Raw genomic sequence first — 12279 nt, 5'->3', positions numbered from 1 at the left:
TTAGTACTAACCACCAGGATCAGGTTGCTGGGACTACAAGCCTGCCCCCACGTCAAATACAAAATGCCCAAAACACTGACAATTGTAACACTGCTGTGGCCTCTGAGAAAGTAAACAAGGGATTAACTTTTACACCCAATACCTGGAATAAGGCAGACAAGAGTAAGAAGCCCTTACATTCCAGAATGGAAATAGAGAAACAGAGACCTGCATTTACAGGATTACGAAATTTAGGGAACTCATGCTATATGAACTCAATATTACAATGCCTGTATAATATTTCAGACTTAACTCAGTATTTTTATCAAGATCATTATAAAAAAGACATTAACAAAGAAAATCCAAGTGGACATAAAGGTAAATTAGCAGAACAATTCGGTCATCTCATAAAAATCATGGGAGATGGATGTCATAGGAATGTCAATCCTGAACACTTCAAAGCAACAATTGGTTTACTTAATGACCAATTTGCCGGACACAACCAACAGGATCCTCACGAATTATTGATGTTCCTTATAGAGGGACTACATCAGGATTTGCTTACTGAAAATTCAATAGCAGATAAAACTATACACCTGATAGACAATGAAAAACATGAACAATCTAGGCCTAAACACCAAAAGGCTCACAAATCTCTTATATATGACCTCTTTCAAGTACAGTTCAAATCTATACTACAGTGTCTCACATGTCACCAAAAGTCTGAAGTATATGAGACATTTGTTCAGTTGTCCCTGGCAATCAAGCCTACAGATAAATGTACGTTACAAGAATGCCTCGTTGAATTCTTTAGAGAAGAAGATTTGAAAGGTAACAATAGAATTCATTGTAACAGCTGCAACACTAAAAGGGACTTTTTGAAGAGGACATACTTGTGGAAATTACCTCCAGTATTAATTATTCATTTGAAACGTTTTGCTTTTGATGGCAAACAAATTAAAAAACTACTCACTTATGTGGATTTTCCTTTAGAAGACCTCAACTTAGCAGAATTCACTCAGGAAAAAACTTACAAAACTGAAAAATACATCTTATCATCAGTGTCTAACCATTTTGGTAAACTACATTTTGGACACTGTACATCATACTGTAATATTGACTCAAGACAACACTGGATCAATTTTGATGACAAGAAAATCAAGAAAATTCCTACTGCATCGGTAAAATCCACAGCAGCATACATCCTGTTTTATACTTCTCAGAGATCTACTATAAATGCTTAATAATTATTTATTTTATTTGTTAGTTGTCATTAATGCTTTATGATTCATTTCACAGGTACTCCCGCTGAATAGGATTTATTATGATGAATCCCCATTGTAGTTGCTTGTATGAGGTATTTATGTCTTAACACCACTATTGATCCAGGCTCACTCGAGAGAAAGCTTCCTCATCGTACTAAGGTATTATATAGCAATATATTGAGATATACTCATCTAACAACTTTCACTCTTTCACTCTAACGTCATTGTTTTATTTGCCTCAATTTAGGCTTCTAGATGGAGGTGAATTAATAATTTTGACATAACAGTACCTTTTAGGTGGACTCTCTTTACAGTGCTCATCATCTATGGTTACGATAGAATTACTTGTCTCTACTTGTATTATTGGTTTCCTTGGTCGTATTGTGCATGAAATTCTCTTGCAGATTTACTCGACTATGCCTTAAAAATATATCTTTTGTTGTTGCTGTGAACTTGAAGATTTTCATCTAAACTGTTTGCCGGCTATTGTATTTTAAAGCGCTTTTTGTTGATTCAGCTGAATTTTTTTTTTGTTTGTTTTGTTTTCGCTCTATTTGGGATCCTCCCAGCTAACATTTTTTGGTAAGTATGAGTGAGTGATGGCCATGTTTGTGTGAAATATGTTTATGTATGTCTTGTGTTTGTATGTCTTACATGTTTTGTATATAGTTCTTTTTTCCTGACTTTATCTTCCCCAATTTATTCTTACTTATCCTTCCCTCTTTTTTCCGAGTCCCTAACAGTCTATTTTCAGGAATCCCTCCACATTCGCAAATCATCGTGTGCAAATCATCACCCACTATGACAAGACTCCTGATCTCTGACTGAGAAAGACATCGTAAACTGTTGCAGTGCTGTATCCTGCTTCTTATTACAACTGCTTTCCCTGACTCATCAAGTTTCTTTGGTGGGACTTTTGGGAGTTCTGGACTCCCTATCTTTTCTTAGTAGTTTTTAACTTGGGAGTAATTTCAGCTCTTGTAGTTTTATAATTGTAATCCTGTAAAGTTATATTTGAGTCTACACTTTTGTTGATTACTGTAATTAATGTTTTTACATCTTAGTTGTTAACTCTCAAAATTGTTATGGTATTTCATTAAGGTTTTACTTGTGTTGCTTTGGATTAAGGGTTAGATACTGTCATAAATAAGTTGCTGGATTGTAATCCTGGCTGGTATTTTGGCCTTTTGCATGGGTGCATCATTGGAAAAAATAGCAGGTGCAAAAGGAGGTTTTATCCATTTTGGATAGACCCTCAATTTTTTCATTTACACGGGGAAGTTCTCTGCCTTAAGCATTTTGTTTTGGTTTTGAACTTAAGCTCCCACCTATTATTCGGCCGTACATGGTTCTTCATTTTCGGACCTCTTATGAACTGCTGACTGGACTAGAACTCATCTTGGATTGAATTCAAGTACATATGGATCTTATTTACTTTGGCGCCCATTGTGCGGGTGTGTGTGTGTGGCTCTTCCTTCGAAATAGGGGCCTAATTCACTGCCTCCAAAGATGGGCTTTCTTCTGCTCAAACTGGACTGGAATGGAAAATGTGTGTCTTCTAACCTGCTACGCAGCCTTGTGAGCATCTCATCTAAGGATCTCTGTCTCCGAATTACTTTCGGGCTTTGTGATTGCCCCGGGAGCTCCCCATGGCCTATTAGGTCCTGAATATTGGAATTTCTTACTCGACTTCTGCTTTTCAAGGGAACACTTACTCGGAATTGATCATCTTGGATGCTGTAGATTTTATTCTACTCTGGAGCTTGTAGTTGATTCCTTTACATCTGTTTCTGGTTTTGAACACCCTGTGTTAGGCTAAAAAATTTTTTCTATACTTTTTCCCGTGATGCACTTATGCAAAAAGCCACTCTTTTACAATTGCTTAGTTATTCTTTTTACAATTAAAAATATATATATATTATTTATTTCTGTACATTATTATTGTTTATTGTTTCTTTACAAAAAAGGGGGAATTGTAGCATATGAAAAAGTTTCCATAAGATGATTCTTGGAATTGTATTTAAAAGTGTTTCCTTAGGATTGTTCTGTGACTTTTGCCCCACCTAACCCTTCCAGGTGGGGCGCTGTGGAGTTGGCAATAAATAGCTTGAGGGACAGGAGTGAGGGGTCCTTCTGTGAAAAGCTGCTGGCTGCAGGAGGATTCTCTGGCTCTCCTTGCCCGATCTTTTAAACCCTATCGTTCTTGTCTGTGTGGATTATTACTTGCTGCGGATAAATATTACCAAGGCCTTCCCCCGAAAGGGGACAAGGGGATGGGAAGTAATTTCTCATTCTGGGGACTGTTCTTGGATTCACAAATACCCAGCCAAGATAACGGCGAAGATATCTTGCAAATATTAACATCAATTAATTTATATTATATTATCTTTGCATGCCTCAATTAAAGGCAATGATAACTTTTGTTGATAAATCTACACTTAGACTTAAAACTCCAAGTCTATTCAGTAAGGCTTGTGACTGTAGAAAGACAATATCAAGAACTAAAAAATCAAATATTTTTAAATATAATTTTATTTTAATCATAGTAGCTTACATATCATTGACAATAATATTTTAGGTACATGTTAACATAAAATAAGGGGAATTCCCATCACCGAATTGTCCTCCCTCCACCTCCGTTCCAGTCCTACCTCCCATATCCTCTTCCCTCACCCCTGGGGCTGCTAGAATAAGTGGTCCCCTCTGTGCCTAGCTACTACTTAGTGGTCTTACACCTGTTTGGTCTTGGTACCTCCTATCCCCCACCCCTAATTGGGAGGCAGGACTAGATAGTTCAAGTTATGTGGTTTTGTTTGAAGAAGAAAAAAGTAATAACCTGGGGAAAAAAACTCAAATACTCTGGAAATGGGCGGAGTCCTTCTAGAGGCTTTCATCCTTGGTTTGAGAGACAAAGGGGAAAAAGAAGGTGAAACACCACAACAGTACTTAAAGAGGTGTCAAATAAAATGATCAGTGAGCACTCCAAAACAAAAAAAAAAAAAAGGTAAGCACACATAAAAGCCTTGGTATTGAGATAAAAAATGTGGCAAAGCACCTAAAGGGAGAAAAAAAAAGAAGAGAAGAAATAAACAAATATAAATGGAGACATCAATTTCAATAGCCAAACCAAAACAATCAACAAAAATATATATAAATAATAATAATAATAATAATAATAATAATAATAAATTGTTTTGTGCTTTTTGCCTTTTTTTCCCCTCCTGCACATGCACACTAAATATTGGGGTCATTCAAAAAGAAATTTCCTTTGCCTAAGAGATACAGGGCTTCTCCACCCTTGAAGTATATTGTGATGGGATTAACTATAGACTCCTTTCAGGTTCATTTACTCTCCCCTCAGTGCTTTTGTGGTGTATGGAATGCTTCTGCTCCATCCTGGGTGATAAAAATCAGACCTCTATATCTAGAGGTCTCAGTATCTGCATAAATCAAGAGGTTGAACTTATGATTGTGTCTTTCTTTGTGGTTCTAGAAGTTCTATTCCCTCAGTGTCATTTTAATCCGTCTTCTGTGGTTGGCGGTCCTGGTCTTTGTACTGATCCTAGGATGGAGCCTGGAATAGTGTCTTTTGTTATGTTTCCGGAAATCCCATTCCATTGGGAATGTCTCAGACAGACCTCTGGAACTAGAGATCATGGTTGTTATGCAGGTCGTAGCTCAAGCCCTAGACTAGGGCTTTTTTATTGGTCTCAGGATACATACAGTCCGGCCATGGTTCTGTCAGCCAGTCATCTGTAAATCGTGATATTGGCATAGGTCAAGTTGTTCCCATTTTCCTCATTGTCAGGGTATCATATTAAAGCTGGCACTTGTTGGTGTCCAAGCATTATTAAGGATGTCCCGGATGGGATTTATTTCCTGTGGCTGTTGTGAAGAAGTGTGTCCTTTCTATGTCTGGGATCCAGGGTTCAAGGCTGAATGGTTGGTGTCTAATCACCTGGGTCTAAGTTGAGTCCATGAGATATATTTTCAAGGTGGGAGATGCCCCTGCATTGTAAACAAGTATGAGTTCTTATCCCTAGTAAATAAGAGTTTGTTTTTATACATAAGATTTCCCCTTTTTTTAGTGTGCCTTTGCAGGAAGAAATGATGCTACATTATATTGTCAGTGCATTTGAGGGTGGAAAGAGAAGAAAACAAAAACAGGTCACACACCCAAAAAAAGATAAAAAATAGAAATAAAAATATATGTGCTCACGTGTATATTTGAAAAGAAAAAAGATTTTTAAATAATGAAGTAAAAAAGTAATTAATGGAACAAGGTAATCCAAGAGATTATCTTATATTTGAGGAAAGGCAGGTAAAGAGGTAGTATAATATAGGTCTTATACTTATGATGGAGGTATAGGTTTCCCCATTGTCTTTTGAGATTTTCTTATGTTGTGTGGGTTCCCAGGCACCTTTTCATCACCCAACCTGATCTTCTTGAGATTGACAAAAGATTTGCAGTAGGGAGGTCTTGGGAAGAGTCCATGCATTGGGAATACTTGTAGAGTTAAGTCCTATTTCAAGTAACAGTTCACATTAGGAAGGGTTGGTAAGGAGAACCACACAGCATGAGTCAGCAGGGGAATTGGTTGTCTTTTCTTGTAGGAGGTGAGGTGTGGGTTTGACAGGTTGTCACTTTGCTTTGGTGCTGGATACTGGTTCGCTGGGGTAGGAGGTCATTCTTGATGCCTAATGGATTAACAAATGAGGGTGAAGAGTTTTAATAAGTTGGGAAATCTGGATAGGATTGAGGGGTAAAGGGATAGTCGAATTTCCAAAGAGGGGAAAGGGAAAAGTATATGGAATGGGCAGGAAAGAAGAGAGAAAATAAATTAAAAAGAAAAGGAGAGAGAAAGAGAAAAAGAAAAAGAAAGAAGTGTAGAGAAAAGAGTGAGGGAATGCTAGTTTGCTTGAATGTGTTCGATGAATAGGGCCTGTAGTATAAGTCTGTAGGTCACAGTTGCTGCTTCGGTGGTCTGGCTGGTCATGTGCTTCAAGTCCTAAATAAAAGTATAACCTAGAGATAAAGGGTATGTTAAAGAGATTTATCAGGACATTCTCGTAATGCAAGCTGGGTATGGTGTCTAGTGTGATTGAGCCCCAAGATGCAATCTTATTTGTCGACCATTTGTATCCAAGAATGCCTGTGGACAGAAAAGCTGAAAGGTTATTTTAAATATAGAAAGATTAAGGCATTAAAACATATTGTTATGAAATGCTTCTGTTGGAGTCAGTGATTTCCCATGGTATCCTTTACCTGTAATTCTGTATAAGATCCCTAAGAGCTTATTATGGTCCTTTGTAGTAGAAGGCTGATTACTTACCTGGTCTTTCTATGCTGCTTTTTGTGCTGTTGCTGGTTATTTTTGTGGTATAGTGTGTAGTCAAGAGTTTGTGTTGTTCCTCTTTCATGTGTTTTGGGCACTGCTCTCCAGTATATGTTGACTGTTACAGTGTTTGGGGTTTCTACCCTGTTAAACCCAGTTTTTGTTTTGTTTTGTTTTGTTTTGTTTTGTGTGTGTGTGTGTGTGTGTGTGTGTGTGTTTGGTTTTTGGGCCACACCCGGCAATGCTCAGGGTTACTCCTGGCTGTCTGCTCAGAAATTGCTCCTGGCAGGCACAGGGACCATATGGGATGCCAGGATTCGAACCGATGACCTCCTGCATGAAAGGCAAATGCCTTACCTCCATGCTATCTCTCTGGCCCCTAAACCCTGTTTTTGATTGTTGAGTATTAGTTGTATATAAGCTGTATGTTCTAGGTGCTTCAGAATAGTGCTATCATTCTGTGTTTATTTTTCATCTTCTGGCTTACTTTGTTTAACATAATATATTCTAGGTCCATCCATGTTGCTGCAAAGTCTGTGATTGTATCATTTCTGACTGCCATGTAGTATTCCATTCTGTAAAGATACCACATCATAATGATCCATTCATCTGTTTTTGGACATAGAGGTTGTTCCAAAACTTGGCTATTATATTGAGTGCTGAGATAAATAGTGGGGTGTACACATACTTTGGAATGAATGTCCTTCCAACTTGGGGGTAGATACTTAGGAGAGCAATTGTTGGGTCAAATGGTAGCTCAATTATGAGTTCTTTGAGCACTTTCCAGACTGTTCTCCATAGGTGTAGGACTAGTGAGCATTCCCACCAGCAGTGTATGAGAGTGCCTTTCATGCCGCATCCCCATCAACAGAGATTGTTTGCATTATTTTTGATGTGAGCCATCCTCACTGGTGTAATTTGGTGCCTCATTGTTGTCCTTATTTGGATTTCCCTAATGATGAATGAAGGTGAGAATATTTTCATGTGTTTGTTGGCCATCTTTCAGGCTTCCTCAGAGAAGTGTCTATTAATTTCATCTCCCCATTTTTCTATGGCTTTATTTGATTTTGGGGGGCTCAGTTTTCTGAGTGCTTTGTATATTCTGGATATCAGCCCTTTATCTGAGATGTTGAGTCAAAGATATTTTCCCATTCAGTTAACAGTCTTCTTATCTTAAGTAGGGTTTCTTTTGCCATGCAGAAGCTTTTTAGTTTGGTGTGGTCCCATTTGTTTATGTTTGATGCTAAAGTTCTTGCTATTACCATTTTATCATCAAAGAATTTTTTTATATATAGTTCTTCAAGTGTTCTGCCAATTTTTTCCTCAATAAACTTTATAGATTTGGGTCTGATTTCAAGGTCTTTAATCCATTTTGTGTTGACTTTTATATATGGGGTGAGGTATGGGTCAATTTTCAATTTCTTACAGATGGTTTTCCAGTTGTACCAACACCATTTGTTGAAAAAATTTTCTTTGTCCCATTTCAAGTTCTCGGCTCTTTTGTCAAATACCAGTTGACTGTATATCTGGGGGCTTATGACTGGAAATTCTGTTCTAACCCACTGGTCTCAGGCTCTGTCCTTGTATAAGTACCATGCTGTTTTGAGCACTATGGCTTTATAGTATAGCTTCAGTTTATGTAAGGAGATGCCAACCAGCTTTTCTTTTTTAGTATGTGTTTGGCTATCCTGGGTCTTTTGTGTTTCCAGATAAATTTTATGGGTGTTGGATTTTGTCAAATGCCTTCTCTGCATCGATTGATATGATCATGTGGTTTTTGTCTTTTTTATTATTGATGTGGTGTATGATGTTGATTGATTTGCTTATGTTGAATCATCCTTGCATCCCTGGGATGAAAACCAGTTCGTCATGATGTATAATATTTTTGATGTAGTGCTAGATTCGGTTCACTAAGATTTTGTTGAGTATTTTTGCGTCTATGTTTATTAGTGAGATTGGTCTGTAGTTTTCTTTCTTGGTGGTAGCTTTGCCTTCTTTGGGAATCAGAGTGATATTAGCCTCATAGAAGGAATTGGGGAGGATTCCTGTCTTTTCAATGGTTTGGAAGATCCTATGAATCAGTGGAAGTAATTCTTCTTGGAATGTTTGATAGAATTCACCTGTAAAACCATCTGGGCTGGACTTTTGTTGTTGGGGAGTTTCTTAATTACGGTGTCAATTTCTCCAAGGTTATTGGCCTGTTTAGGCTTTCTAAATCCTCATTTTCTAGTCTTGGAAGCTGGTATATTTCCAGGAATCTGTCACTTTCTTCTAAGTTCTCTAGCCTAACAGAGTATTGTTGTTCATACTATGCCCTCATGATGTGTTGGATTTCTTGGGGTTCTGTTGTAATCTCTCCCTGTTCATTTGTGATCCTGCTTATTTGGGTGTTTTCCCTCTTTTTCTTTTTTTGTGAGTCTTGCCAGTGGTTTGTCTATCTTGTTTATTCTTTCAAAAAACCAACCCCTGGTCTTATTAATTTTCTGTATTGTTTTCTTAGTTTCTATATTGTTTATTTCTGCTCTGGTTTTTATTATTTCCTATCTTCTGGTTGTGTATGGGTTTCTTTGTTGCTGTTGTTCCAGCTCCATAATATGGTCCTTTAAGCTGCTAATTTCGTTGTTTTCCTCTTTCCTGACATACGATTGTATTGCTATGAGTTTCCCCCTCATTACTGATTTTTCTGTGTCCCACAAGTTTTGACAAGTTGTTTCTTCATTGTCGTTTGTCTCAAGGAATCTTTTTATTTCTTCCTTGAGTACCTCTTTGATCCAGCTATTTTTGAGCAGCATGTTGTTAATCTCCAGGTGTTGGATTTTCTCCATTGTTTCTTTTTACAGTCAAATTTGAACTCTGTTGCATAGTGAACTGAGAGAGTACTTGTAATGATCCTTACCTTTGTGATTTTATGCAGGTTAAATTTGCATCCTAAGGCATGGTCTATTTCAGAGAAGGTTTTATGTGGACTTGAGAAGAATATGTATTCTACTTTCTGGGGGTGGAGGGCCCTATATATCTCTATTAGTCCTAACTCTTCTAGTTTTTTCATCTAGGGCTCTTATTTCTTTGTTAGTTTTCTGTCTGATAGATCTGTCCAGTGGTGATAGTGGAGTATTAAGATCTCCAACTACTATTACATTTCCTTTCATGTATTTCTCCAGTTTTGCAAGCAGTTGACGTACATGTTTTGCTAGCTTTGCATTAGGTGTGTAGATATTAACCAGAGTTAGCACTTCTTGGTCTAGTGTTCCCCTGATCAGTAAGTAGTGACCCTCTTTGTCTCTGATCACTTTCTTGAGGTTGAATGCGATTTGGTCTGATATCAGAATGGCCGTCCCTGCTTTTTTAAATTTCTGTTGGCCTGGATAATTGATTTTCATCCTTTTATACTAAGCCTGTGCCTATCTTGTACTTGTAGGTGTGTTTCTTGTAGGCAGCAAAAATCTGGTTTATTTTTTCTAACCCAGTTCTCTATTATGTGTCTTTTAATGGGACAGTCTAGTCCATTAACATTTAAGGAGATTATTGACAGAGAGGGCTGCTGTGTAGTTGTGTTGTTTAGGGTGGTTGTCATTACAATCGGTGGTTTGGATTGTGTAATTCTCTCTGAGTAGGTCATTTAGGGTCAGATTTGTTTATGCAAATAATGTGAGTTAATTTTTGTTTGAGAATGATTTTAATCTTCCCTCCCATGTGAATGAGAGTTTTTCTGGATAGTGGACTCGAGGTTGAAAATTTCTTTCATTCAGTCATTTAAATATGTCATTCCACTGTCTTCTTCCTTGAAGTATTACATATAGAAGATCTGGTTTGATTCTAATGTTCCTTCCTTTGTATGTGAGGGTTTTTTCCTCCCTTATTGATTTAAGTAGGTCGCCTTTCTCTTTGTTTCTTGCCATTTAAATTACTATGTGTCTTGGTGTTGGTTTGTTAGGGTCTACTTTGTTAGGGATTCTTTTCATCTCCTAGATTTGCTCAGATGCATCTTTTCAGAGGTTGGGAATATTCTCCGCTATTATTTCCCTGACTAATTGTTCTTCCTCTGTCCCTGTTTTCTCCCCTTCTGGTATACTTACAATTCTTAGATTATTTCTTTTGTCTTGTTCATTATATACTGGACTTTTACTTCCAGTGCTTTACCTCTATTTTTTTGTTGGCTTCTTTTTTGTCTTTTGTTTGCAGTTTACTTTTGAGTTGTTCTATATGATTCGTGAGCTGTGAAAAATTCTGCTCTTCTGGCTTTCTATGGTTTTATCTAATTCCTTTAATTCTGTTTGAATGGAGTCTCTCATATTTTGTAACAATTCTTCTTTTAGTTGGTTGATCTGTTTATCTATGGATTACTTGTATTCACTGGCTAATTTTTCTTTCATTTCCTTTAACATGTCTTGCATTTTATTCCTCATGGCTAATTTAAGATCTTCTTCTGTTGGGTCTGTGCGTTTTGGAGTACTTGGAAATTTATTAGGGATCCTATCCATATTCCCTGAATTCAGGGTCTTCCTTGATCTACCCATATTCTTTTGCTTATATTGGTGTGGCTTAGAGTGAAGTGCCTTCTGAATTCAGATTACTTTTGCCACCTGTCTGCTGGGGCTGCGTCCCTTCACTGGAGTGCTGTTCCTGGTGGGTATGTTGCTGAGGCTTGGCCCCTACCCCGTCCACCAGTCAGGCCTAGTAGATTACCTCCCTTTTCTGTGAGACAGTGTAGTTCCGCTCCTGGTCACAGTGGTAGAGGGTGTTGTTGAGCTTAGATGAGTCACCTCCCCTACCTGGGAGTCAGCCTGTGTTTCCTTCTTGGCCCTCTAGTCACTGCTCCTCCTGGCTCTCTGTCCCCTGGGCTGCCTATGCCACGTTGGCTAGTTTTCTCCCTCTGGCTTCTCTCTCAGGACTTAGGGTCCTCCTGGGATACCTGTTATGGTGACCCCCCCAATGGCTCACTCGTGTCCTTTCCAGCACCTCCTTCCTAACCTCACCACCTCCCCGGGGCTGCTCACTGCTCCCTGGCTCTGCGGCCTGTATGGTTCCCCCAGCGCCTCCTTCCCAACCTCACCACCTCCCCAGGGCTTCTTGCTGCTGCTCCCTGGCTCCGAGGCCTGTTCATGCCCTTCCCGTTCATCTCCTTCCCAGCCTCACCGCCTCTTTGGGGCTGCTTGCTGCTCCCTGACTCTGTAGCCCGTTCCTGCGCTTCCCAGGGCCTCCTTCTCAGCCTCACTACCTCTCTGGGGCTGCTTGCTGCTCCCTGACTCTGTGGCCCACTTGTGCACTTCCCGGGGTCTCCTTCCCAGCCTCCCCCGCCTCTCCAGGGGTGCTTGCTGCTCCCTGACTCTGCAGCCGCTCATCAAGATCAAATATATATTTTTTTTAAATACAGTTTGGGTCCTTTGGTACAGATACAAAGAAGTGAAATTGCTGGGTCATATGGAAACTCAATTTCTAGGGTTTTTTTTTTTTGTTTTTTTTTTTTTTTTTTAGAATTGTCCATATTGTTTCCCCAAATTTTGCATCTTTCAACATTCCTACAAGCAGGAAGTAGGGGTCCCTTCTCCCCCACATTCATATCAAAACTAGTTGACATTGTTTATGACATGTGCCTGTCTAACTGAAGTGAGATAATGTATCTTTGTTATTATGATTTGCATATTCACAATAATGATAGACCATTTTTCATAGATCTATTGGCCATCTATATATCTTTG

Source organism: Suncus etruscus, chromosome 8 (genome assembly GCF_024139225.1).
Source record: "Suncus etruscus isolate mSunEtr1 chromosome 8, mSunEtr1.pri.cur, whole genome shotgun sequence".
NCBI lineage: Eukaryota > Metazoa > Chordata > Mammalia > Eulipotyphla > Soricidae > Suncus > Suncus etruscus.
Note: the sequence above shows the minus strand (reverse complement) of the source record.